General features: G+C 45.0%; 1 long non-coding RNA gene across 1 annotated transcript; it reads left to right on the top strand.

Annotated features, from left to right (window-relative positions):
- LOC122388770 lies at positions 1-25,160 on the top strand. Its single transcript, XR_006257867.1, has 3 exons — positions 1-155; positions 4,819-4,897; positions 25,117-25,160. It is a non-coding gene; the product is annotated as an uncharacterized LOC122388770 (long non-coding RNA).
- Positions 25,161-26,681: the final 1,521 nt, after the last annotated feature.

The following is a 26,681-nucleotide window of genomic DNA, read 5'->3' as shown; positions in this document are numbered from 1 at the left end:
GATGTCGACTGGATCATGCAGGGTCGTGGTCCGACCAGCGCCGGCTCCGGGGGGAGGTTCACGGCCGAACGGCACGTGCTCTTTTCGGACGCACTACAGCGTCATCAGCGTACCCAGGAGCTCTACTCAGCCTCCTTCCCCACTACCCCCAGCGGGTGAGTAGTACTACCCTCAGCGGGTGAATACTGAATAATATTACCATCAGCGGGATAGTAATGAGTAACACTATCCCCAGCGGGTGAGTAACACTACCCCCAGCGGGTAACACTATACCACCGGCGGGAGAGAAACACTTCCCAGTGGCCAATGGGTGAGTTTTACGACCAGCCACCCTCGGCTTCCTTCCACACTACCCCCAGTGGGTGGATACTGAGTAGTGACTACCAATTATCACCCCAAGAGCTGAAGACACCCGGCCTCCTTCCTCATTTCCAACCACCCCAGGTGGGTGAATTATTACTTAACCCGCGTCCCACTGGGGTCTGCGTATAACGCGCCCTACTGGGGGGGGGGGGGCTCTTCATAGCCCTCTTCCTAACTCCGAAAATATTGGGCCACAGATAACAGTAGTACTATTGTTATCTGTGACTGGGCCGATCGTCAAAATTCAAACGGTGTCTGATAGCCCCGGAAAAACTGTCGAGCGAACCCTAATTTCATTGACCTCGAGGTCACCGATGACGTCACAGGTCAGGTCAAAGAAAAAATTATTAGCATTTCGGCTTGTTTACCTTTTGGGCTCTAGCCGCCGTCTTACATGTCAAATCAGGCCCATTTTTGGTTTACACACTCGTAAACAGATGCTTTAGATACCCTTAACCCGCACATGACTGGGGTATTTTCCATAACGCGAGTGACTGGGGGGGGGCCTCTCCAGAGCCCCCCTCCTATCTCCGAAACTACTGGGCCGATCGTCAAAATTCAAACGGCGTCTGATAGCCCTGGAAAAACCGTCGAGCGAAACCTATTTTCATTGACCTTTAGGTCACCGATGACGTCACAGGTCAGGTCAAAGTAAAAATTATCGACATTTTTGTTAGTTCACAATTTAGGCTCTGACCGCCGGACCGCCGGTCCGATCAGGCTCATTTTTGGTTTACGCACTCCTTGACGGATGCCTTAGATACCCTGAGGGTACCGAAATTTTACTTCGAACTTTTAAGGTCAAGGCCAGGTCATCCTAGGTCACGAAAATTGTATATTATGTATCGGTCACGTGACGCATGTTTTATGGTCCATTTTATTCGTAGATTTCGAAAATAGTGTCGTCTGTGTCATTTGAGGTCATTGTCATCTGAATTTACCGGAGGTCAGGTCACTTTCAGGTCAGAAAAGGTCAAATTTTGAAAATGAAATTTTTCAACAAAAAAGGTGCCTATCAGATGCAGTTTGAGCTCAGGAACACGAGGGTGCCATTTATATTGCTGTACGACGTCAAAAACGTACTGAAAAATGGATTTGAAAAAACATAGAATTGTAAAATTTTGACAATAATGCGAATAACTTGGCTATTTTTGAAGATATTGGGCTAAAACTTGCAAATCTAGTTCATCAGTGTGTGTTCTATCACATATATTCCGTTTTTTGCGAAAAGTAAAAAAAAAATGAAAAAAAAATCAAAAAATATATTTTTGTAATTGTAAATAAATATTTTTCAAAATTTTCAAAATTTCGAAAATTCGAGATAGCAGTTCGATAGCTACGTGTATTTATAGTCCACTCATGCAACGAAAATGGATCTAGCTTTAAAACTGAGCTCTTGAGAGCGTTTGCCGTATTTCAGTATTTTGCATGAAAATCGGCCGACATGACGTCACTCTGACGTCCTTCCGGCTAAACTATGGTAACTAGAAAGTTGAAATTTTAACACAAGGTGTCAAATTGATGCCTCTGAGGGTACCGCAAGTTTCGTGTTGACCCGTCAAACGGTGTAGAAGATATTGCTGAAAAACATGAGGGGGCTCTGTAGAGCCCCCCCCCCCCAGTCATGCGCGGGTTAAGGGTACCAAACTTGTACTTTGATTTTCAGGTCAGGGTCAGGTCATCACAGGTCACAGAAATAGTATATCATGCGTCGGTCACGTGACACATGTTTTATGGTCCATTTAGGCCATAGTCCACAGATTTCGAATTTGATGTCGTTTGTGTCATGTAAATTAGAGTGAATAACCTTATGCTCATGTTATATGTTGCAAATTGATATAATTAAAACTAAATTGATAAATGATATGTTTCGATATTGCACCGTCATCAGAATAAGAATGATGACGGATGACGGTCATTCTTATTCTGATGACGGTGCAATATCGAAATATATCATATTTAGTTTTAATTATATCAATTTGCAACATATAACATGAGCATAAGGTTATTCACTCTATTTACATTATTAATCATGCTCAGAAATACCATAGCTTACCTCCAAGTCGTTTGTGTCATTTGAGGTCATTTTGAGTTGAATTTAGCATAGGTCAGGTCACTTTCAGGTCAAAAAAGGTCAAATTTTGAAGTTAAAATTTTTCAACCAAAAAGGTGTATATTGGATGCAGTTTGAGCTTAGGAACACGATGGAGCCTATTTATATTGGTGTACGATGTCAAATACGTACCGAAAATTTATTGGAAAAATTTATGATTGTGATTTTTTTTGCAATGATGAAAAAATAACTTGGCCATTTTGGAAGATATTTAGCTAAAACTTGCTAGAGTACCTAAGTCATAAGTATGTGTTCTATCACATACCTATATTACGTTTTTTTTTCGAAAAGTCAAAAAGTTTTGAAATAATAAAAACGTAACTATATTTTGAATTTTATTATGGATAATTTTCAAAATTTTAACATTTTGAAAATCCGAGATAGCAGTTTGATAGCGCAGTCTATTTTGACTTTTGAGTCCTTTCATGCAAAGAAATTGGATCTAGCTTAAAAACTGAGCTCTTGGGAGCGATTGCCGTGGCTCAATGTTTTGCGTCGAAATCGGCCGAACATGACATCACTCTGACGTCGTTTCCGGCCGACGTATGGTAGCTACGAAAAGCATATTTTAACACAAGGTGTCAAATTGATGCAGCCGAAGGTACTGAAAGTTTGGTGTCGATACGTCAAGCGGTTTGGAAGTTATTGCAGAAAAACGGGAGGGGGCTATGAATAGCCCCCCAGTGGGGCGCGGGTTAATTAACCCTCGCCCTGGCGGGAGGGGTTGATGCAACCCCCCTAAGGTTTTTCGAAGATAGCGTAAAAACGGGCGGCGCTGCCAAATTTGGCACAGCCTATGGGGCAACCTTTTTACGTATGACCTGAAAATTTCAAGTCCGGGTGACCTTGGGTCAGGTCACCAGGCCAGAAAAACCGGTACAAGGTCATGGTCAAATTTCAATTTTCTTTTTGCACCTGTCCAACTCACAGTTTTGGACTGATTTCCTTCAAACTTTCAGGATGTGCTAAGTTCACCGAGTTGTATAACATATAGTTCGGGTTTTTTTAGGTCACTGACCTGAGGTCAGTTAGAGGTCATTACGTCGTAATGTTAAGCCTATGGGAAAATACTAAATTCGGAAAATACTGGAGATTTCCGCTTTTTTTCATCACTTTTGTGCTTTGAAACCATAGTAATTAACAACAGGTCACTTGATGCTTCTTTGTTTGGTGTACTTATCCATGGGTCAGGTCAAATGAGGTCAACTGATGTCAAATGACGTTTTTGCCAATAACTTGGCACATAATGAAGCTAGAGCTTAAAAAATGGTGTCATTGTGTTTCTGATGATCAGCCGAATCGAATGATATGCGATATGATGCAATTTGGTTAACTTGAACTTAATTAATTAATTAAAGTTTATTTAAAAATTAAGGAAAACTTTAAATACACTTAAGCAAGCAAAAAAGTATATCATTCGACGCGCCTTGACGTGCTGAGTTCACTGGTGCTTTTCGTTTTTCTCTATCTTAATTAGATCAAAAGTTATAAGCGAAAAACTTTTGACCTGTTTTAGCGAAATTTTCACATTTATACCCCCCAAAGGCCAAAACCCCCCTAAATATTGACCTAGAGCAACCAAATTTGCACAGGGGCGAGAACTCCAGGGGGATCACCTACCTACCAAATTTGGTGTTTCTAGGTGCCATAGGAGCCAATCGCGAGGGGGGTCGCATCAACCCCCCCCCCCCCCCCCCCCCTGCCAGGCCGTGTTATGAAAAATGCGCTGCCAGGGCGAGGGTTAAGCCACCCCCCAGCCGGTGACTGGTGAGTGTCAGACAAAACAGATAAGCAATTTGCATTCATCAATGAATGAGCGACGTAATCTGCGATTGTTGCGTAGCACACGATAAGTCATTCACTGGCGGCTGCAGGGGGATATGCCCGTGCCTACCTTTAAACCCCCCTCCCCCTAAGGATCCGATTTTTAGCATTACGCTCCATGGTAATGAATAGGAAGAAATGGAGAATATGGACCCCAACAATCGGTTGACTGTCTCACCTTTCGCGGTTGCTCCCTTTCAATCATGCCCCTGCCAATACTATCATGAGGTATCACCGATACAATAGAGGTCCCCGTCGAGCTATTGTCATTGAGCTGCCGAATACATGATTCACATAATTGTGGAGCCCATTCAAGTCTACTCTGCATAAACACTTACCCAAACGATATGCACACATTACACACAAACACAAATGATCGGGCACATGTCTTTACCCCCGTCGGGCACATTTCTTTACCCCCATGGTTCACCGCATAACTAGATATAAAAGAAATATCACGATATTTGGCGTGTCAACCCGGGTGATTGCAGACTAATATTGCTGCGACTTCTTTTCAGTTATCGTCCCACCCGATGGAGTGAAATGCCGATGCTGAGTCGAGCCAAGTCAGATCATGAGATACATCGAGCCAAAAAGGTAAGCACTGCGCCTTGAGCACGGCAAATGTAGTGAGGTTGAAAAGGGAAGGGGTGTTGCATATTTTGTTTTGCAGTGGGAGAAAGCTGAATCCTCTGACTCCCTGCTTCATTCGGTGAGAATTAACCTCGTTAACGAGGTCAGCAATGTGCCTGTTCTGGTGTGTTTTATGTATAAAAATAAAGAGCTGTCGATGCTGAACCTCACTTGATTCAGCCTCGACACATACACTCCAGCAAACAGGGGTGTAAATCTCCTAAAATGATTATGGGAGCCCAGCTGTATGGAGCTGGGCCCAGCCAGGCCGCTTTGCGGCGCAATGGATATTCTTTATGTGGGGGCAGCAAACAACTTGGGAATGAAGTGAGTCAACTATCACCAGCATAACGCCTTTTGGGGTGACTAACGGAGCGAGCGAGGTGAGCCTTGCACGTGCAAAATTTCGATGGGGTAGGGGAGAGTGGGGTAATTTGGCCGCTTTTTTAGATAACGATGTAACTATAAATTGACAACACATTTCTGCATTTTCTCAACGCTGACAGGTGTGGCATACATTTTACTTTACTGGACAGTAAACTTGAAATGATAGAGTAACTACTTATATTGAAATTGTGACGCATTACAAAGGTCTGCAAATTGCCCCACTAGCAGGGTTATTTGGCCGGGGGTGTGGGGCAATTTGGCCGGTGTTAGTTTGAGGCCATGATTTTTGTTATAGGCGAGTCAGCTTCACATTCAGCAATGACGCGTGTCCTACGACGCATTTGAAGCATTTTGGAGGTTGACTCAGCCGTCACAGGGGTCGAAAATAGTCAAAATAGCGGCTCTAGATGCGATAACAGTTTTTTTACGAATAGCTTTTGAAGTAATTAAAGGAAACAGTCCACTTTCCTGAAATCAGTATTTTGCTATTGATTTATGATTTTTTATGCTCAAAATAATCATGAAATAAAATAAAACTTTTTTGTAAAAACAATTATTTTCTTTATTTTAATATAGGGCGAACTATATTCTATGTAAAATAATGTTTGACGCGGAAGCTTATTACGCATTGACCAATCATATTGCGTAGCTCAAACCTACGAATACTGCATTGGCTGTAAGCAGCACGCTGATTGGCTGACGATGACGTGGCTGCATTCCTGTGCAAGGCACGCATTCCTCTACAAGGCACTCTTTTCGGAACGAGAAATGGAATTTCTTCGTCTAGGGTGATCGTTGAGCCGTAAAAGCTCCTGATTTGTGCTAGTCTCAGCTCAAGCTACGAAACTGCTATTCCAGCTCAAAACCCCATGTTAAAAGTGAACTATTTCCTTTAAGCTAGGCCAAAACTAAAAGTACCATCGTAATTCTCTCGTCATTCCGCATCGAAACATGTATGTGTTGACCTCAAGAGGTCAAGGTCAAAGGTTAGCTTCAGGTCACGTTACCTCAGGTCGCTTGACCTCAAGGTTACATGAGTTCAAGGTCATCATGTATATCATTCGATGCGCCTTGACGAGCTGAACACAATGAGACCATTTGCGCGGCTGTATCTTTTTATGTAAGCATTTATTAGCAAAAAAAGCGTTAGGTAACCTTTGATGACGTCACATGCTCTTACAGCTGTCCAATAGGAAATATGGCATCAAGGTAGTCAAAGTTGGTCATGAATAATGTCCTTTATGATATAATTGACCATGACAGCTCGGCCGTCCCAGCATAGTGACTCTGAGCGCACCGGCCAAGTTGCCCCGCTAGTCCCGGCCAAATAACCCCACATTGCCATTCTGAAAATTGTTGTCTATAAAGTTGTCATTGCTGTACATAACTAGATGAAATTGCTCTTGGAACCGCTGAACACCCTCAAGAATGGCGATATAATGTTGGAATTCGTTTACAGCCCAAATACTACATGTTATACAAATTTTTAAACGAAAGTAAAAGTTACCATTTTCTAACGAAATTCACGTTTTATTAATTTTGAATAAAACTACGAGGGGGAAAGCTTTGACATTTGTCCTCGATTTAGTTCTGCCGATGACAAATGAATAGAGACTAAAGTTATTTTACTCACTTTTATCAGCTTTCGTACAGGTGGGGGCGGCCAATTTACACCATCGGCCAAATTACCCCACTCTCCCCTACCTCCAACTGACTTGTGCACGGCACCCTACTAAGCGGTCTCTAGCGATGTGTCAAATTTTAGCACAATCGGCCCAGCCGTTCTCGAGATCTGGAAGCGGCACCCTGCACGTGCGCACGTGCAAAATGGGTCCCAAATGACTTGTGCACGGCACCCTATGAACTGGTCCCTAACCGTGTACCAAATTTGAGCGCCATCAGTCCAGCCGTTCTCGAATCTGGAAACGACCCCTGCACGTGCGCACGTGCAGCAGTACCCCAACTCTGGCACATGGATATACATTGCCTAGTGGGTGTCTACCTACATGCCAATTGCCAACTTTCAGCGCAATCGGCCAAGTAGTTACCGAGATATTGCAACTATTACAAAACTGACACCTCTTCGTTTTGCACGTGGCACGTGCATAAGGGGCTACTCACATGCATCGGGAATAGTCCAATACTTGGTAGAAGGAATGAAGCTACCCTACAAAAATTACTGCATGTAAATCGGTGAAGTGGTTGCTGAGATATAAGCCTCGCAAAAGCGTCCGCACGGCCGGCCGGCCGCTCATGCTCAGAAATTTCGGAAAAACTACGCTCGCTTCGCTCGCTCCGTAATGAAAAAGAATGAAGAAGTGAGTCAACTCGTGAGTCAACCATAACCGCTGTTTCATCGTTCAACTCGTCCGAGCCATCATGATGTGCTCCCTCTACTAAACGCTTAAAAGACACGAGCCATTCACGAGTCAGCTTGCTCCTGCGCAGACAACCACCTCGCAAAACTGTTTACAGGTTATTTGTTGAGTGGCCACGTTCGAGAAGCGGTACCGCGTCATCACTTCGTCATCATTAGTGTCAGGATAATTAAGTTCCGGCTTCCGGTATCGTCATAAAACATTTCTTTCCCAAGCAGATGCAAGTCTAATAACGCGAGCCGCAAAGGCGACAAATGTTTATTACCCACGCATATTTTATTAGAGGCTGCACAATGCACTGTCTTGTCAACCAAAGTAGAACTCTATAGTGAGGAGGTGAAAAGTAGATGAAACCGTGCGGCGATAATGTTCCTATTTCCCAAGCATTGACCATCGTGTTGGGTACCGCTTGCACTGGTGTGGGAAGCGGATCGCATTAATATCTAAATGTATTGATTGGAGACCAGCGGCACCCAAGGCCGTATGATGGAATACCATACCTACCAGTATCCCGTGACGAAGCGCTGAAGTTTGCTGAAGTTCGGAGGACTGTGAGTACCGTGGCAGTGACACCATGGCCACCGGCTGTAGGCGGCGCGGGGCAGCCCCAGGCCCTTCACGGCCAAGACCATCGGCATGCGGCGGGGTCGGTCGGCCGGACGGCGGGGTGCGATCAATACGGAATGGCGGCGTCGCCGACGGCGGCGGCGGCGCCGACAGTGGCAGTAGCAGTGTGCCGTCCGGCTGCATCACCGACGGACGGACGGACGGACATGTGCCACTAGCGCTCACCCATTGTCGCCATCAGCCGCGTCAGCTACAGCTCCACACAGAGCTTCGATCAAGTAGCAGTGAAGCAGACGACCTTAGCTGTGAAGTCGCGCTGCCTGGAGGATCGGCTCGGTGAGCGGCTCGTCCACCGATCTGCGTCTCTGCGGGACGTCCGTCCGAGTAACTATCCTGAGCGTCCCATGGTCCGCCGGTACCGGTGACCTCGGCGCGGCGCGGCGCTGATCGCAAGGTGCCCCGGCTGCCGCCGGTGAGCGGTGCGGAGCCGGCCGGCGCCGGCCGCCGCTCCCCGCCGGCCGCCGTCGGCTGCGACAACATGCTCTGTGGCTACCGGACCGCCATGCTGGGCCAGGAGGCGGACGGCGGAGACCCGGCCGGACGGCCGCCCGTCCGGCTGCCCGTGCTCAACGTGCGACCCACATCGATGCTGATGCGACGGTTCCGCTCTCAGCCGGCTCTGAACGGTGTCGGACCGGGCGCTGCGTCGCGTGCTCATCGACTCACGGTGGCCGAGCTGCCAACCTCGTGCGACTCTTGTTCGGGGCGCCGCGAGCTCCTCTCCGGTAACGGTCATCACCAGGTGGGTGACAGGGTCGCAACCTCCGTGACAGGACAGGAGGACAGGTGACAGGAGGGTGATGGGGCAGCGGTGGGTGGTGTGATGGGGGGGATGGGGTGGGGTTGGGGGATGGAATAAGTGGGTGCTGGGAGGGTCGTAGGATGGTTATGGGACATCACCTACTGATAACTGCAATGGTAATTTTCCGTTCAGCTTGCTATCGGACATCTATATGACTGTTACGACTGGCGAATAGCTAAACACTGTGTATTTACTGATGTGGACAGTGTTTCTGAGAAACTCCAGCGCTATGCAGGATTGCCAATGTCTCCAGGATAAACAAATGGCCACTTGGTGGCCTCCTGAGACATTGACCTCGGTGTACGAACGTCTGTAGTAGCCAGAGGACCTCGGCACACGGAGGTCGGTGCCGGTCGGGTAGACAATGATCTCAGTGATGATCTCGGGCCTCGGCATACGGAGGTCTGTGGTAGACAGATGACCTCTGCATGCGGAGGCGTGTGATAGGCATTAGAGGACCTCTGTATACGGAGATCTGTGATAGGTAGGTATATAGACAGAGTACCTCGGTATACGAAGATCTGTGCTATAATTATAAGCCATACTCCAGAGGACCTCAGTATACTCAGTACACAGAGGTCTGTGGTAGACAGAGGATCTTAGTATACAGAGGCATGTGGTAGACTTTGATCTCGGTATAGACATTGATTCCACGTCAAGTGGGACAAAAAAATGACCATTTTGAACCTCACCTCCTCCGATTTTTGCGAAACTTTGTGAAACTACTCATCTATATATGAAAAGAGAGGAGACATTTTTTGTCAAGATATGACGTCACGTTTCCGAGATATACGTCATCGAACATTGACTTAGGCAAGGCACATTATCATCTTTAAAGCGTCATAAGTCATAACCATTGAAGTTTTAGACATATCACCACGCAACAAAGTGTGAAATGGAGGGAATAGTTCAGGCTTTACTTTGAGGATAACAAAATTGACGTACTTAACTAATTAGTGAACTTGATTAAAATTCAAAAAATAAATTTTGATTTTCTGAAAAATGGGTACCCTTCGATTTTGCTGGTTTTTACATATTTTATTCTCCTATACATGAGCTACATCATATAAAAAATCCAGAATGGGCCGACGTCTACGTAACTGTCTTTTGGACTTCGTAATGTCTGGCACTCGCGCGTTTCGTTTTAGCAGCCAAGGAGAGGCGCTACCCGAAGATGCTTCTTTCTACCCCAAACCAAAGCAAACCTAACCTGACCTGACGGAACCTGACATAATCTAACACGCGTAAATATGTACAGCCCTCACGGCAGTTGCCGACTGGCCAAATGCTACTTAGATACGAACATTAGCCCTCACGACATTTGCCGGCTGGCCAGATGCTACTTAAAAAACGAATGCGTGTTAAAACACTTGAGGCTGACCGGCCGCGAGTCAGCGACCTTTAGATTACGAGGTGGGGTACACTCGGCACACTAAACACTAACTACTAAGCCATGAAGATAGGTGGTCATCGCGGAGATGTAAGCTAGTTTTTTTTTTAATGATGCAATTGGGCATTCTCCGGGCAGCGCCTCTCTTTGGTTGCAAAAAGGAAATACGCCTGACTGGGCTGACTCTCCCAGCGCTAGGGGAGAAAGGCCCGGTTTAGCCAAAAAAGGTGTTAAAAAACGGAATTTGAATTGTAAGTGGGGCGGTGGGGAACTTTATCGTGTGCCAATTTCATGGCCCTAGATCAATATCTTCAGGATCAAATGAGGTTCAACGTGATCAAATTTGCTTTAGTGACTATTTTGCGTTTATACGCCCACAGCTCTAAGAGCTACTGGCCGATTTTCCTATTTCTTCCTTTATACGACATGTGTAGTGTTATGAGAATTTGTAGTTAATCTAACCATAAATTTGGCAGTTAGTGGCCTGCTAAGACTAAGATGTCGCCGGCAGAGGCTGGGATCGGCCGACGCGGGAAACGTTTCAGTCAAAGGTTGTGTTAGCACCCTAATAATTCAATTTTTACCAGTTGATTTTCGTATTTATTTATCCATTAGATTGACTGTACATTTTTTAGCCTTCACACAAAATTTGACACGAATCGATCGTAATCAGCGGTAAGAAGCGCAGTGCAAAGATGGAACCGTCCCGCGCCGGCACAGTCTACCATTCAGGCGGCAACGGCCGACGCCGGCCGCCGCGCCGCTCCGGCAAGATGTTTGACTTTACACCGCTATTACTAGTGGACCGATTTGCCTATTGCTTTCACGGGAAGACTTACAATTCAATTCCGGACAGATACTGAAAGTTTGACGTTAATATAAAAAGTATGGCGTAAGTTATTGGCGAAAAACAGGTGGGGTTGGCGAAATCCGCCCCTTCCACCGCCCGCGCTACGTTGCAGTACTTGTTGCTATATCATCCAAAGTTATCGTTGGCCCACTCTAATTTTCTCAGCACGTGTGCCTTAGGTGTAGTGGAAGACAATTATCTAAATTTGAGCAAAATCGAAGGGTACCCATTTTTCACAAATTAGATTTTAAGAAATTAAATCAAAATAAAATAAATTCAAAATCACCAAAAAATGTTAAAATTGCCAAATTTAACTAGCACAAATCCTTATGTACACGTTTCAGTTTGTTTGAAATTAATAGCTTCAAAAATGTTGAAGCTATAGATCTTTCAAGATTGCAATACACGTCCAATTCTGCTAAAAAAGCAGAAGTTTAGCGGCTTGTATCTCTGTAACCCGAGGGCATATGGCAAAATCCTTTCACCCTCAGAGGTTTCACCCAATAGCCAATAAGTATACCAAGTTTGAACAAAATCGCAGAGGTGGCCGATTTTGGCTGTCCCGGTTGACATGGAATGCCCCTATACGGAGGTCTGTGGCAAACAGAGGAACCCAGTATACAGAGGTCTGTGGCAGATAGAGGACCTCGGTATACGGAGGTCTGTGGTAGATAGAGGACCTCGGTATACGGAGGTCTGTGGTAGACATTGACTTTGGTATACGAAGACCTGTTGCATAAGCCAGAGGTCCTCGGCATACGAAGGTATGTGTTAGACAGAGGATCTCGGTAGGTATATAATAGCCGTTTTCACGACGGCCATCTGGTACACATTTGGTGCACATCTGGTGCAGATTAGGTGCAGATTTGGTCAAATTAGGTTCAGTGTGTCTCTTAGTAGCTATCAGCTAGGGTTGTACTAATTGCTTATATGCAATATGCATGCTTTGTCATATTATCAGAGAGCTTCATCGATTAGATAAAACACTGAAATAATTTCATAAAATAAGGATATTTGCTTAACCCTATTCCTGGCGGGGGGCCTTTAAGGCCCCCTTCAGGTTTTTCTTGTGCCATTGCCAAACGCCGCAAGACTGAAAGCTCATACTTGGTGACTTTTTCTAAACATTCATTGCGCACATTTTGACAAAAAAAAGTTGCCGGGTCAGGTCAGGTCAGGTCACTAGAGGCGGTTTGGTGACCGCAGCTCAGAAAAGTTTGCAATCACGCCAGAGCTAGAGTTTTTGACCGATCAATTTCTTCTCTTCAGGTTTTAGTTAGGGTACCAGTATGTGTAATTTGTATATCTCAGAATTTTCATATCTGTGACCTGAGGTCAGGCCAGACTCGTGACCTTTACACTGTAAAAAAAGATTAGCATACCGGTGTGCTAGTCGGATGCTACGGTTCTGGAACAAGAGCCCTGGGTGCTTAACATGCACTTAAAATGTTCTACACTTAGCAGTCTAAGACTCTTAGGTACTTGTCTAAGCTCCATATGCCCGCACTTCAAGCATTTCCCTGCTTCAAGGGTGCTTGGAATAGCACCAACGTACAGATGGTGCTAATCTAAGCATCAGTTTTAAGCACCATGATCAAACTTAAGAGCTGATGAAAGCACCCAAAATATACTTCATCGATTTTGGCGGGAAGATCGCATCCGTTCGGTGCTTATTGGTTTGCTTTTTCAGCATCTGGGTTCTTACGTCGTACGAAAAAAAGCAGCGAATTCATAAAGCGCGCGGGATTCGCGACGCCATTTGCATTTGTCAAGTCAGTTGTGTGGGAGCGCTCGGCCGGGTTGGTTGGTCCATGTGTGTGCGGTCAGTGATAGAAACAGTGATGGTGATGGTCGTTTGTAGGCTAAGAAGGGCATTCGTGAGTGACAATACTGAAGTGGGTGTCGTCCTAACTGCAATCAAGACCGAGTCTGAAGTCTGAAACGGAGCATCAATGGAGGAGCTGTGTGGGACCTTTCCAGCCTTGTCGGAGTGCTAAGGTGGGCTTGCACTGACCTGCTGTCGTGCTATGAATAATAATGGATGTAATTCCACACTTTTTAGGGTTGATAAGGCAAAGTTTTATCGATATTTTACCAGATCAAGATAGGCGACAGATAACTGGTGGCTAATGAAATGAACTATAATCTTTACAGTGAAAGAGAGAGTGCAGATGGCATATTTTTTCATTTATTTATTACGGGTGCAGTCGACGGCAGACGTGGCTGTTTATCGGCGGTGGCTGCCTGTATAGCGGCGCCCATATGTTGTGATTTATCAGCTTATGTTATAATGCCAGGGGAGCGGCCCTGTGGCACTGTTCGTAAGGACGTGCTAATATTGTGTTGTTTTTTTTTGTATTTTTTAAGGTGCTTTGTGACTAATAAGTTTACGCTTGCGCTTAAATTTAACTCTAATAATCATTATACGTGATGTCCATTACCATAAATAAACGACAAACAAACAATTAAACGTGTTTGCAGCATGAGGTAAGCATTAATAATCGCAATAGTTCTTTCGATCTATAGCTCGGCTCCCGGCCTGCGGAGTGCGGCTACGTCCATTGCCGCCACTCTTCAAAATGCGTCTAAGTTTTCTCCGCTACGAATAAAAGTCCCGGCCTCCACTGGAATGGAAAAGCGGTGGAAACACGTTATGGTGCTAACATAAGCATCTATCTGCTAAATACGTGCTTACGTTAGCACCATACCACAGTAAGCACCCACTAGGAGCTGAAAATTGAACTCGGCACATTTTTGGGTGCTAGACGCATGCTAGGGTGCTTCGGTGCCAATGTTAGCACCCGAGCTCTTAATGAAGCACTCTTTGGGTGCGTGAATTTAGCACCAAAGCACCGAAACGGTGCTAATGCTAGCACCTATTTAGCACCTATGGCTCTGAACGAAGCACTCTTTGGAGTGTAAGTTAAGCACCAAAATGGTGCTAATGCTAGCATCTAGGGCTCTTAAGTAAGCACCATTTGGGGCATACATTAAGCACCAACAGGGTACTGAAAATTGAACTCTGACTTATGACCCAAAGGGTGCTAATCTTTTTTTACAGTGTACATTGCAAGCCTTTGGGAAAATATTGAAACGCCTCCTGCTTCGTGTAAAACGAGTCAAAACCACCCAATTCTTTCAGTAGTATGGAAGATTATCTCATCGGTGATGATCCTGGTGCCGCTAATTCAAGGCTAATTGACAGGGGCACCGGCAAAGGTCATCTGAGGTCTTGTGACGTCATAAATCGTTTTTCTGTCAATAAATCACGACATGATGGTGCTAAAGACTTGTAAGTGGTACCAAACTGCTCGCCTGGTCAAGGCGCGTCGTTTGGTATGCAGCATGACCATACCCCACAACCTCATTGATGAATGACCTGACCTTGACCTCAGGTCAAATTTCAAATTGACCTGTGAAGGTCATCACATACTTATTTCGCATCGCCTCGGCGAGAGCAACAAAAAATGTATTGGTTTTATGTCTCTATGTTTCTTAGTTTAAAAGTTATATAGGTAATTAATTCCAAAACATTTTATCGTTGATGACCTCTGGTGACCTCAATATTGACCTGACCTGAAAATGTTTTATGTAAAAGTTGTAGATCTTTAAACGACCTATCAAACGCCGTTTGCCGTTTGTCGCTGCGTTGTGTAGTTTTTAAGATCTGAAGTGGGGGCCGAATCGGCCCCCCCCCCGCCAGTTTCTTGTCCCGGCGGAGCCCGCCAGGAATAGGGTTACCGTAAGGTGGGGCTATTTGAGACAGTGGGGCTATTTGAGACAGTATTTAATATTGCTATAAAATAAAAGCCACTTAAAATTTATGCTTAATTTTTTGCTCAGACGATTTACTGCTCGATTCCACACCTCCCTGAGCAAAAATATCACACAAAAATCAAACGATCTTTATTTTATAGCGATTTTAAATGCTGTCTCGAATAGCCCCACTGTCTCAAATAGCCCCACTTTACGGTAACCCTATTAGTGGCAGGCTCCTGGCTACCCCTATTAGTGGCAGGGGGGCTGTTTACGACCCCCCCCCCTGATATCTCTAGATCTAACGGGCCGATTTTCAAAATTCAAACGGCATTCGATTTCGCTCAACGTGATCTACATTTCTAAAAAATAAAAATTAAAAAATGCCAATAGGGGGGTAGAGGGGGGTAAAAACGGGCAAATTGCAGATACATTTTAGACTGTTTATCACGGCCAGGTTTCTGAACCAATCTTAACGCAACTTTTGCCGATCGATAGAGAATGAACCAGGAATTCACATGGATCCTAAAAATATGCGTTTTCAAAAATCATAGGCGGATACAGATCATTGAGATTGGGGGTACACAAAAAGTATAGTAAATAAGGTTTTTGTTGGTACTGTTTCTAAAAAGGGTGGTAATGGTCTTGTTATGTTACAATTTTCTTATGAGAGAACGACTACAATTGTATTGGTCATGCATAGGCGGTGTCAGGGCACCTATGTTGGGAGATAAAACATAACCCCCCTTTTTGGACGCCTGGATCCGCCTATTATAGCAAAAACGTGTCAAAAGGGGATGCACAATAACTTTGTATATGTTATCACATGACACCTTTCATTCACTGTTCGTAAAACTGGTGCATACAGTTATAATACATCAGCATCGTGATCTTCGCCCAAATGACTCGATAGGACCCCCCAATTCCCAGTGCTCTGGAACCGCCCCTGGTAAAGTTATGAACTTGAAATTTTCAGAGAATGTGCCCAATTTAGTTTTAGGAAAAGTCAGAAAATTTCAGCATCGTAGCTTCAGCGGTTTTGGAGATATTCCCGGAAATCCTGAGGGGTGGATGAAAACACCCCCCCCCCCCCTGCCACTAATAGGGTTAAAAGAGATCAGGTGCAGATTTGGTCAAATTAGGTGCACTCGCCGGATAGCCCGTCGTGAAAACGGCTAATATGATGTGTATACGGAGGTTTGTGGTTGAAGAGGACCTCGGTATACGATGGTCTGTGGTAGATAGAAGATCTTGGTAGACAGACTTGCTCTATGGCCGTGATATCGTAAAGCCGACAAATCCAAATGTCCTAGCGCTGTCAACGATGCGAGTAGCTGATATAAGATTCCTATGAGGAACTGCGGCAAACGAACATAGCTGTGGCTATGGATGGCCAGGCGTGGCGGTTAATCGATTTTGAATGCTGCAAACTCCTGACCGTCTATTTCAACTGATTATATACCGAAACGCCCCAGGAATTCATGAGATTTCGGTTAATGTAACGTCAGATATCAGAATGATTTCGCAACAGGAAGATAATTTTGAGCAGATATCCCATTGTGGGCATTTGAGCATGATTTACTTATTGTTGATAGGCACATGCAAATAAGTGAGGCGGCCCAAGGGCATCCTATACATATACCTATGTTACCTAGATATATGCGATCTAGAATCAGCGAAGGATCCTTTGGTCTTTGGTCTTTGGTCATGGTCTTTCATAATGAATGTTATTTTTAAAATAGCCATAGCTCAGGTGATATACATCACAAAGTTATTGTCAATACCCGAATGACATAACAAATCATAGGAAATTATGTACACATCACTCGCATTTAGGTACTCTTCATCGATTTTTAACTGTGTTGCCTCGCTTTCGGACACAGATTTCGGCCCGCTGACGCATATGGTGCACCACGCGCTTCACATCCTCCGCGCACAGCATTGCAGCAAACCTCTCCACTGTGACCTGTAGCTCTATGAGCGTCACTGGAAGGGTCTCTGCTTTTCAGAAGTCAATCGGCGAGAGATCAGGGCTCCAAGCTGGTCATGACCGCTCAGTGAGACGGCTGATCACTCGTCTGTCAAAGTTGCCATACAACCACTGGCGCCCAGCCGCCGTTGTGTCACTTCAGCGCCGTCCTGCTGAATCCAGCGGCCTTGTCTTTAAACCCCGCCAGGCACATGAGGCCAGCATTCTTTTTTGAGCACTGAGCAGCCTCAGATAAGCTAGCCCGGTCACTGCACGGTTCGTCGGAAGGTCATCTCAGGCTCAAAAGAAACGGTATATACCATTCGAAAGCCGACGGTGAGCTGAATCCAAAAATGTAATTTTTATCAAAATCGATCGATGGCCTTTTTTGAAAATTGCGTTTTTGTAAAAACTTAATAATCTTTTATTTAACGGGCTGTCCCGGACATTCTTGAAAACATAAACAGGTATTTTTTAGTTCCAGTGAAAGCTAAACGCCAAAAGAACAATATTTAGCGAAGCAATATTTCCAAACATTAATATGCGTCTCCCACAGCCGACAATAAGGCGCAATCACACAGCTCAGTGTCACGATAGACCAAAGTCAGCCACACAAAAGCGTGAATTGACCCTAATCGACTCGCAGACCGGGCGCTCTCGGCCCGCCTGACCGGTCACGGAAAGAACGTTCGGCTCTCGTTCTACTAAACAAATGTCATATTTGTCACTTTAACTGTCCACATCGCTATTAAAGTTATTCAGGATACCTGTGAAGAAAATTCATTGTTCTGCTTGATTTACAACATGCTTTAATTTACATTTTTCTTATACATGTTTTGTTCCAACCAGCTGCGATCAGTGTCCGCGCAGGGGAAGTGAGCGGGGTTTCACTGTCAGAGGCTGTACTGGTGACAGCTGCTCGGTCGTGCGACCGGTCAAAGGTTACCCTACCCCGCCGGGCGCTACCCCCACTCCACCCGAGCTGAGGCCGGTGCAACCTCTGACATTTCAGCGCGGCTAATTTTCCTTATATGGGCATGATACCAAGCTCAACTGAGCAAAGTAGACATGAACAAATGCAAATTAATGCATGATGTGAAGATGACAGAACAATGAATTTTCTTCACAGGTATCCTGAATAACTTTAATAGCGATGTGGACAGTTAAACTGACAAATATGACATTTGTTTAGTAGAACGAGAGCCGAACGTTCTTTCCGTGACCGGTCAGGCGGGCCGAGAGCGCCCGGTCTGCGAGTCGATAAGGGTCATTTCACGCTTCTGTGTGGCTGACTTTGGTCCATCGTGACACTGAGCTGTGTGATTGCGCCTTATTGTCGGCTGTGGGAGACGCATATTAATGATTGGAAATATTGCTTCGCTAAATATTGTTCTTTTGGCGTTCAGCTTTCACTGGAACTCAAAAATACATGTTTATGTTTTCAAGAATGTCCGGGACAGCCCGTTGAATAAAAGATTATTAAGTTTTTACAAAAACGCAATTTTCAAAAAAGGCCATCGATCGATTTTGATAAAAATTACATTTTTGGATTCAGCTCACCGTCAGCTTTCGAATGGTATATATCGTTTCTTTTGAGCCTGAGATGACCTTCCGACGAACCGTGACTGATAAGCCAGAAGCGAACCAGTGGACGAAGAAGCGCCCGTCGACCACGGCAGCCCAAAACATGACCTTTCGTGCGTTTTGTTCCTTGCAGTCAACCGTGACATTCTGGAATCTGTTCACAAGCCTGTGATCATTTTAGAGCGGACATTGTGCTTCTTTTAAAAGTGTCCCCGAATCTTACAGTCGGGGTGGACAGTCGTGCGCTTCAGTGAGCCGTTTCCCACGACCACCCAAAACGCCTACGTGAAAAAAGAGCTGACCCATGTTGTAGGGGAGGCATTTCATGTCCGCACAAAAGGAAAGTTTGGTGAGGTGTGGCAGTTTTAATTACATCAACAGAAATTCCAAGAAATTTGCAATGAGTTAAATACAAAATTTATGCCTTTATTATTTACGAACACCTTCAACTTCGCGTTTTAAAAATAGCATTCATTATGAAAGACCCTGTATACCCAATATGGTTACCTACAGATATACAGATGTAAATTCTGTATCTGTAAATTCCGTGAGTTAGGAGGCACCTAATTCAGGAACCTCCTGGCATTGTGCAGTCTCCCGACAGACGTATCTACCCACACTTGAAAGGAGAACCATAGTGTAATAAATAACAAGTGAAGACACTTCACCAATTTATAATGCAAACTCATGTAACAACTTTTCTTCACCTGGGAGTGGGCTATGTAGCTACTCACGCTGCAGTATGACGTAATAAAACGTCATAAAACGTCACTTCCTAAATCATTGAACGCTATCCTCGGCCTACATCATCGTCTTCCATGCCCCGTCATAATGGATTTTTTAATTGACTTAGACATGAAAATCCACGTTTTTATTCCACTAAACGAAGGTAAATAATCCCAGTTTCTTACAGAATGCCTTGGTAGACACAAAATCAGAGGACATCGATGTGCCACAGCCCGATGAAAGTCCTTCTCGATCTAAGTGCGCCCCAACATGTTGAACATCGTATCAGCATTCACTCTATTCCGTAACGTTACTCTCGAGAACCCACTGTTTTTATTGCATGTATGGTCGCTTACTGAATACAATGTGGCAGAACCGGTATGAAAATATTCAAAAACAGAGGACATCATAAGACCACCGGCTCCTAAAAGTGTAGGGTATTTTGACAACGTCCCTAAAACATTACCCATTTTGATCGGTCCTTTGATTGACATGGACTCGAGAACCCATGTTTTTTATTGCATTTAATGAAAGGAAATAATCATATTTTCTTATAAAATGCGTGAAAATATTTAAAATCAGAGGACATCGATGTGCCACAGCCCGATGAAAGTCCTTCTCGATCTAAGTGCGCCCCAACATGTTGAACATCGTATCAGCATTCACTCTATTCCGTAACGTTACTCTCGAGAACCCACTGTTTTTATTGCATGTATGGTCGCTTACTGAATGCAATATGGCAGAACCGGTATGAAAATATTCAAAAACAGAGGACATCATAAGACCACCGGCTCCTAAAAGTGTAGGGTATTTTGACAACGTCCCTAAAACATTACCCATTTTGATCGGTCCTTTGATTGACATGGACTCGAGAACCCATATTTTTTATTGCATTTAATGAAAGAAAATAATCATATTTTCTTATAAAATGCGTGAAAATATTTAAAATCAGAGGACATCGATGTGCCACAGCCCGATGAAAGTCCTTCTCGATCTAATTGTGCCCCAACATGTTGAACATCGCATCAGCATTCACTCTATTCCGTAACGTTACTCTCGAGAATCCACTGTTTTTATTGCATGTATGGTCGCTTACTGAATGCAATGTGACAGAACCGGTATGAAAATATTCAAAAACAGAGGACATCATAAGACCACCGGCTCCTAAAAGTGTAGGGTATTTTGACAACGTCCCTAAAACATTACCCATTTTGATCGGTCCTTTGATTGACATTGACTCGAGAACCCATGTTTTTTATTGCATTTAATGAAAGAAAATAATAATATTTTCTTATAAAATGCGTGAAAATATTTAAAATCAGAGGACATCGATGTGCCACAGCCCGATGAAAGTCCTTCTCGATCTAAGTGCGCCCCAACATGTTGAACATCGTATCAGCATTCACTCTATTCCGTAACGTTACTCTCGAGAACCCACTGTTTTTATTGCATGTATGGTCGCTTACTGAATGCAATATGGCAGAACCGGTATGAAAATATTCAAAAACAGAGGACATCATAAGACCACCGGCTCCTAAAAGTGTAGGGTATTTTGACAACGTCCCTAAAACATTACCCATTTTGATCGGTCCTTTGATTGACATGGACTCGAGAACCCATGTTTTTATTGCATTTAATGAAAGAAAATAATCATATTTTCTTATAAAATGCGTGAAAATATTTAAAATCAGAGGACATCGATGTGCCACAGCCCGATGAAAGTCCTTCTCGATCTAATTGTGCCCCAACATGTTGAACATCGCATCAGCATTCACTCTATTCCGTAACGTTACTCTCGAGAACCCACTGCTTTTATTGCATGTATGGTCGCTCACTGAATGCAATGTGACAGAACCGGTATGAAAATATTCAAAAATAGAGGACACCGTAACAGTACCGGCCCTTAGATGTGTAGAGTATTTAAACAAAGTCTGTATTATACGAGTCATTTTGATCGGTCTTTTCCTTCACTTTGACTTGAGAACCTATGCTTTTTATTGCGCGAAATGAATGAGCTTCATCACATGTTCATTGTTCCTATTGAATGCATTATAATATGCAAAATCAGGGGACATCGATGCGTTTCAGCCCGGTGAAATGCCCAGTTGATGAATAGCTGTTTGGCCCATTTTAACACTGCGTCGGCATTTACACAGCATCCGAACGATATGCCTGATAAGAGAGCATGAATTCCTAGGTATTGCGAGCTATGTATGCATTGGTGCCTGTCCAGTGTTCATACGCTTTACCCATTGTGGCATAAAGAAGACATTCTTAGCTTATAAAGATATGTAGTAAAAATAGGTTTTTGGTCTTCTCATTATGTTTAAGTGGTATTACATTTCAAGTTGCGTGTAGAGGGATTTATTTTCAGTGTTTTGTCGTAAATAAAAGTGAATTAGCTGTTAAAACCAACCTTATATAACTACAAGCTTGGATAGTAGTTTCTTGGATTAGAAGTTTTCACTACAGGGATGAAACTTTTGCACTACAATGACGAAAACGTCATCAATCGTCATCAGATATCGTTAATTTTCTGAAAGAGCACTTCCGGCAGAAGAAAACGCATTACACAAAATAATCGAAGTATCTTCACTTGTTATTTATTACACTATGGGAGAACGTTTGCCCTGCCAGATAATTGAGGTTCAGGTATCAGGACATCGGACTTCCTATCTTAATATGAAGTGTCTCTCGTCTGAGACCCAGATATTGAACTTTGGAGCTGGTGTCTTGTCTCGTTTTTATGACAGACTACAGAGGTTGTAAATATAAACGACCTGGGCTTTCCAATAAAACGTGTTAAGGTCTAATTCGCTCAGCTCAATGTTGAAGTCATTGCAGGTCATCAATGGTCAAATGTCAAATGGATCGATCTGCAATGCTTAAAAGTGTTACATTGCCCTTCGTGCGTAAGTTATAACTTAAAATGCACAAAGAAGGGATCTTTAAAGAATCTGTCGGTGAATCTTCATGTCATAAGATCTCAAAGGCACCATTTGTTGCTACGAGTGGGGCACTCCAATCGCTTCAGTATAGGTAACTCACAAACGGCTACTGTTTGAGGGTGCTGAATGATGCGAAGTTTCTTATTTCATTTTTCCCATTGCCTGATAGTATAATAGGAAGGCCACTACGCGGCTTGAACTTGGCTCACCGATCATGGAAATCCGAGATAGACATTTAGTGCGTCTCGCCAACTTTTTCATCACTGAACTGGCTCAAAATCATTCGTTAACCCGGGCATGACTGGGGCATTTTCCATAACGCTGCTAACAGAGCCTCCTCCCCCTCCTATCTCCGAAACTACTGGGCAGATCGTCAAAATTCAAACGGCGTATGATAGCTCTGAGAAAAGCTGTCGAGCGAAGCCCAATTTTATTGACTTTGAGGTTACTGATGACGTCACACTTCAGGTCAAAGTAAAAATTATCAACATTTTGACTTGTTCACAATTTAGACCGTGGCCGCCGGCTACCAAGTCCGATCAAGCTCTTTTTTTTGTTACACGCTCTTTGAAATATACCGTAGATAACCTGAGGGTAACGAACTTGTAATTCGACTTTTTCAGGTCAGGGCCAGGTCATCCTAGGTCACGGAAATTTTATACCATGCATCGGTCACGTGAAACATGTTGTATGCTCCATTTCAGCCATAGATTTCGAAAACAGTATCGTCTGTGTCATTTGAGGCCATTTTCATCTGAACATAGCTAAGGTCAGGTCACCAGGCCAAAAAGGTCAAATTTTGAAGTTGAAATTTTTAACAAAAAAGGTGTCTATCATAGTCAGTTAAAGCGCAGGAACACCATTTATTATGTTGTACGATGTCAAAAAGATACTGAAAATTGATTTACCTACAAATTGAAAATGTTGAAATATTTACTACCTACAAAGCGTTAAACTCAGCTATTTTTGAAGATATCGGATTAAACTTCCCAGATTAGACCATCAGTATGTGTTGTATCACGTTTATTCCGTTTTTTTTTTTTAAGTGAAAAGGTTAGGGGAAAAAATTAAAAGTTGAGTATTTCTATGACTTAAGTTTCCACACTTTTGGAAATCCGTGATAGCAGTTTGATAGCCCTGTGTAATCTGAGTCCTCTCATGCAAAGAAATTAAAGCTAGCTTAAAAACTGAGCTTATGAGAGTGATTGCCATAGTTCAATATTTTGTATCAAAATCGGCCGACATGACGTCACTTTGAAGTCATTGCCGGCCGACCTATGGTAGCTACGAAATTTTCCTTCGGGACGCAATAGGTATACGAGAGGGGGCTGTATGGGGAGGGGGCTCTACAGAGCCCGCTCCCTCAGTCTTGCGTGTCAGTGTAGCAAGAGTGAGAAGGATTGACGTTTTTCTTTAGTTATGTAGGTATACAGTAAGTAACCTTATCTCGAGTGGGCCACTATTAAAACATTGACGCGCTGCTATAAATACACTACAGGTGTAGTTATCAGGTGTGCTAAGCCTTAAGACTCTTCGCTCGACCGTCTTTAAGCATAGGCGGCGGAACGGGGAGGGCACCGGGGCACCGTGCCCCCCCTTTGATTTGGGCATTTTCATAGGCGGCGGAACGGGGAGGGCACCGGGGCACCGTGCCCCCCTTTGATTTTGACATTTTTTACATTAGCCCTATGGGTATTGCATGGAAAGAATGCGGACCAAAAGTCGGCAGTGCCCTTAATTGAAGGTGTTCCGCCGCTACTGTTTATGAACAAAAACTATTGGAGGCGCTCAAACGCTCACGTATCACGCGATTATTTTTTATTTGTGACGGTCTTCAGTGGCGGCCTAATGTTAGAACTGTTGGTGCTAGGGATCAATGTTTAGTGAATAGTGGTTATCAGGTAAGTATAAGGTAAACGTCACCGAAAACCGCTTCGTGAAAGCCAGATTAGAGTGGCATTGCTGCAGCATTGCTGGGACGTAACAATATAGCTATAGATACTACCTATATAGTTATACCTATTGATGCTAAACTTGATATGCAGTACATCTAGGTATTGTCTGTGGCTGAGTAGGTGATAAAACAAGGTTTCAGTAAAGCCACGCTTGCTTCTTTGAGACAGTGTGTGAATCTGTGGTATAAATTATAAAGGTCTGTTTTTGCCGGCACAGCTGATGACCACAATGTCCATTCTTTTAGCAATCTCATTACTGGGCCTCGGGTGACAGAGTAACTGTATCACTATTGTGTGGATGGGCCCTGTGATGTTACACTCATTACAATACAATGCCGCCATTCTGTCCTAAATTCCGACCAAAGGAGTGCCCCTCCCCCCGCCTCTGGACGCCGGGATGATGAGAGTGGCAGGCGTGACAGGTAAGCCGCCGGACGCTCCGTCTGACCCCAATCGCCCCGGGCGGCGATCGATAGGGTCGCTCGTTAGGTGCCATCGCCCGTCACCTGAGCTGTGGCACAGGACGCAGGTGTGGTGGTGATGGGATGTTACTGAGGCGAGATAATATGAGACGCGTCTGCCAGGTTATCAGGTGTCGATAACACCGAGTCATGCTCGATTGACAATCCTCGAAGGTCGCATTAAATCCGACACTTCCCCCGAGACGAGCAGCACCAAGCCCCTGACGATAAATGTCCCAGGGTTTATGCATTTCATTTGGTATGGTTGAACACGAATACGAGCCTCATCCCTGTCAACACAACCAAAACGTTCTGGCTAGCGAATAACTTTACTCTTCCTATTGTTTCAGGGAAGCGCGTTGGATCGACTCTGGCAGGCAGACATCTCCACCAGTAGAGGTGAGTCACGCGACGACCTCACCAGCAGTAATTTAGTCAGCCCGGACAGCTCACCGTCAAGAGTTCGACCGCGCCTTGTTACGTCATATGTGAATGGGCTGAGGGACGCAGTTTGCCAATGCGTAGTTAAATGTTTTTGCTGTTGCATGACATTCTATGAGATATTGTTATGACCAATGCACTGGGCAGACATTTGGGACGGTCGGCTAACGCTGGGCCGTCCCGCGTACCGAACGATAGGGCGATGATGTGGCGGGTAGTCAGCGATTGGGGACGCCAGGCCGGCGATAGGACAGTGCTGTGACCGGTGGCTGGTGACCGGTGGTCAGCGATTTGGGACGTCGGGCCGCGTCGGGCGATAGGACGGTGCTGTGACCGGTGGTCAGCGATTTGGGACGTGTGACCTCGCTGAGCGATAGCCGCCCGATGGCCGGTACGGGCGTCACGACCCGGCCACGGACGCAGCGCCGCGATCAATCGGTGCCGGTCCGAGCTATCGCAGTGTCCCCCTCACACCACCCGCTGCCCCCCCCCGCCCCCCCCCCCCCACTAGAGCACCAAGGTCACGGCCGGTGGACGCGCCCTGCAGATATAGCGGAAACACATGACAGCATTCCAATAAACATGGTGCGCGCAGTAACTTAGAGACTGTGGATACAAACGTCATCCAAACATGCAACATATCCGACAATGGACATTCCAACACTAACTTTGATTCATAAATCATAACAGACTTCAACTCCGTCCTATACCTTCGCCAATCTATAACGAGCTGGTATGTTTAAGTCCGGAGCACAATACCTTCCATACAAATCCGGACATTATGCATTCCACAATCTACAAAACCATAGATAAATTTGAAGAACCTGATTGACGTTTTAAGTAGCGTTACATTCGCTTACGGTTATGTCAGGAAGAAAACGGAATCGACTTGCAATTGACGATTTGACAATATACTATTACATACAGCGATTTCTGCAGCCCATTGTGTGTTGTCTCGCCGCAGGGTTCTCCGTGCTGCCCAGCAAGTACAGCGCCGACCGGGCCGGGTGGGACTACTCGTCGACGCCGTCTCCACCTCGCGACAGTCTGGGCCGTCCGTACAAGGGCTCCCCGACGAGCCGGCCGATTCTGGAGCCGCTGTCCGGCGGTCACCCCCGACCACATGGTGAGGCCGGTTCACATCGTCCGGCGGCCACCATCGGCCGATTCTGGGGGCGCTGTCCGGCGGCCACCCCCGTCCACACGGTAAAGAGGGCTCACATCGTCCGGCGGCCACCACCGTCCACACGGTAAGGCTGGTTCACATCGTACGGCGGAGACTGCACCGTCCACATGGTAAGTTCGATTCATAGTTCACGCCGTCCACAGGCGACAGTGAGGTCGGTTCATACCGTCCATAGGCGACAGTGAGGTCGGTTCACACTTCATACCGTCCACAGGCGACAGTGAGGTCGGTTCATACGGTCCACAGGCGACAGTGAGGTCGGTTCACACTTCATACCGTCCGCAGGCG

The sequence above is a fragment of the Amphibalanus amphitrite genome, unplaced genomic scaffold, assembly GCF_019059575.1.
Source record: "Amphibalanus amphitrite isolate SeventyFive unplaced genomic scaffold, NRLGWU_Aamphi_draft 000335F_arrow, whole genome shotgun sequence".
In the NCBI taxonomy this organism is placed as follows: Eukaryota; Metazoa; Arthropoda; class Thecostraca; order Balanomorpha; family Balanidae; genus Amphibalanus; species Amphibalanus amphitrite.
This window is presented reverse-complemented; position numbering and strand designations above follow the sequence as displayed.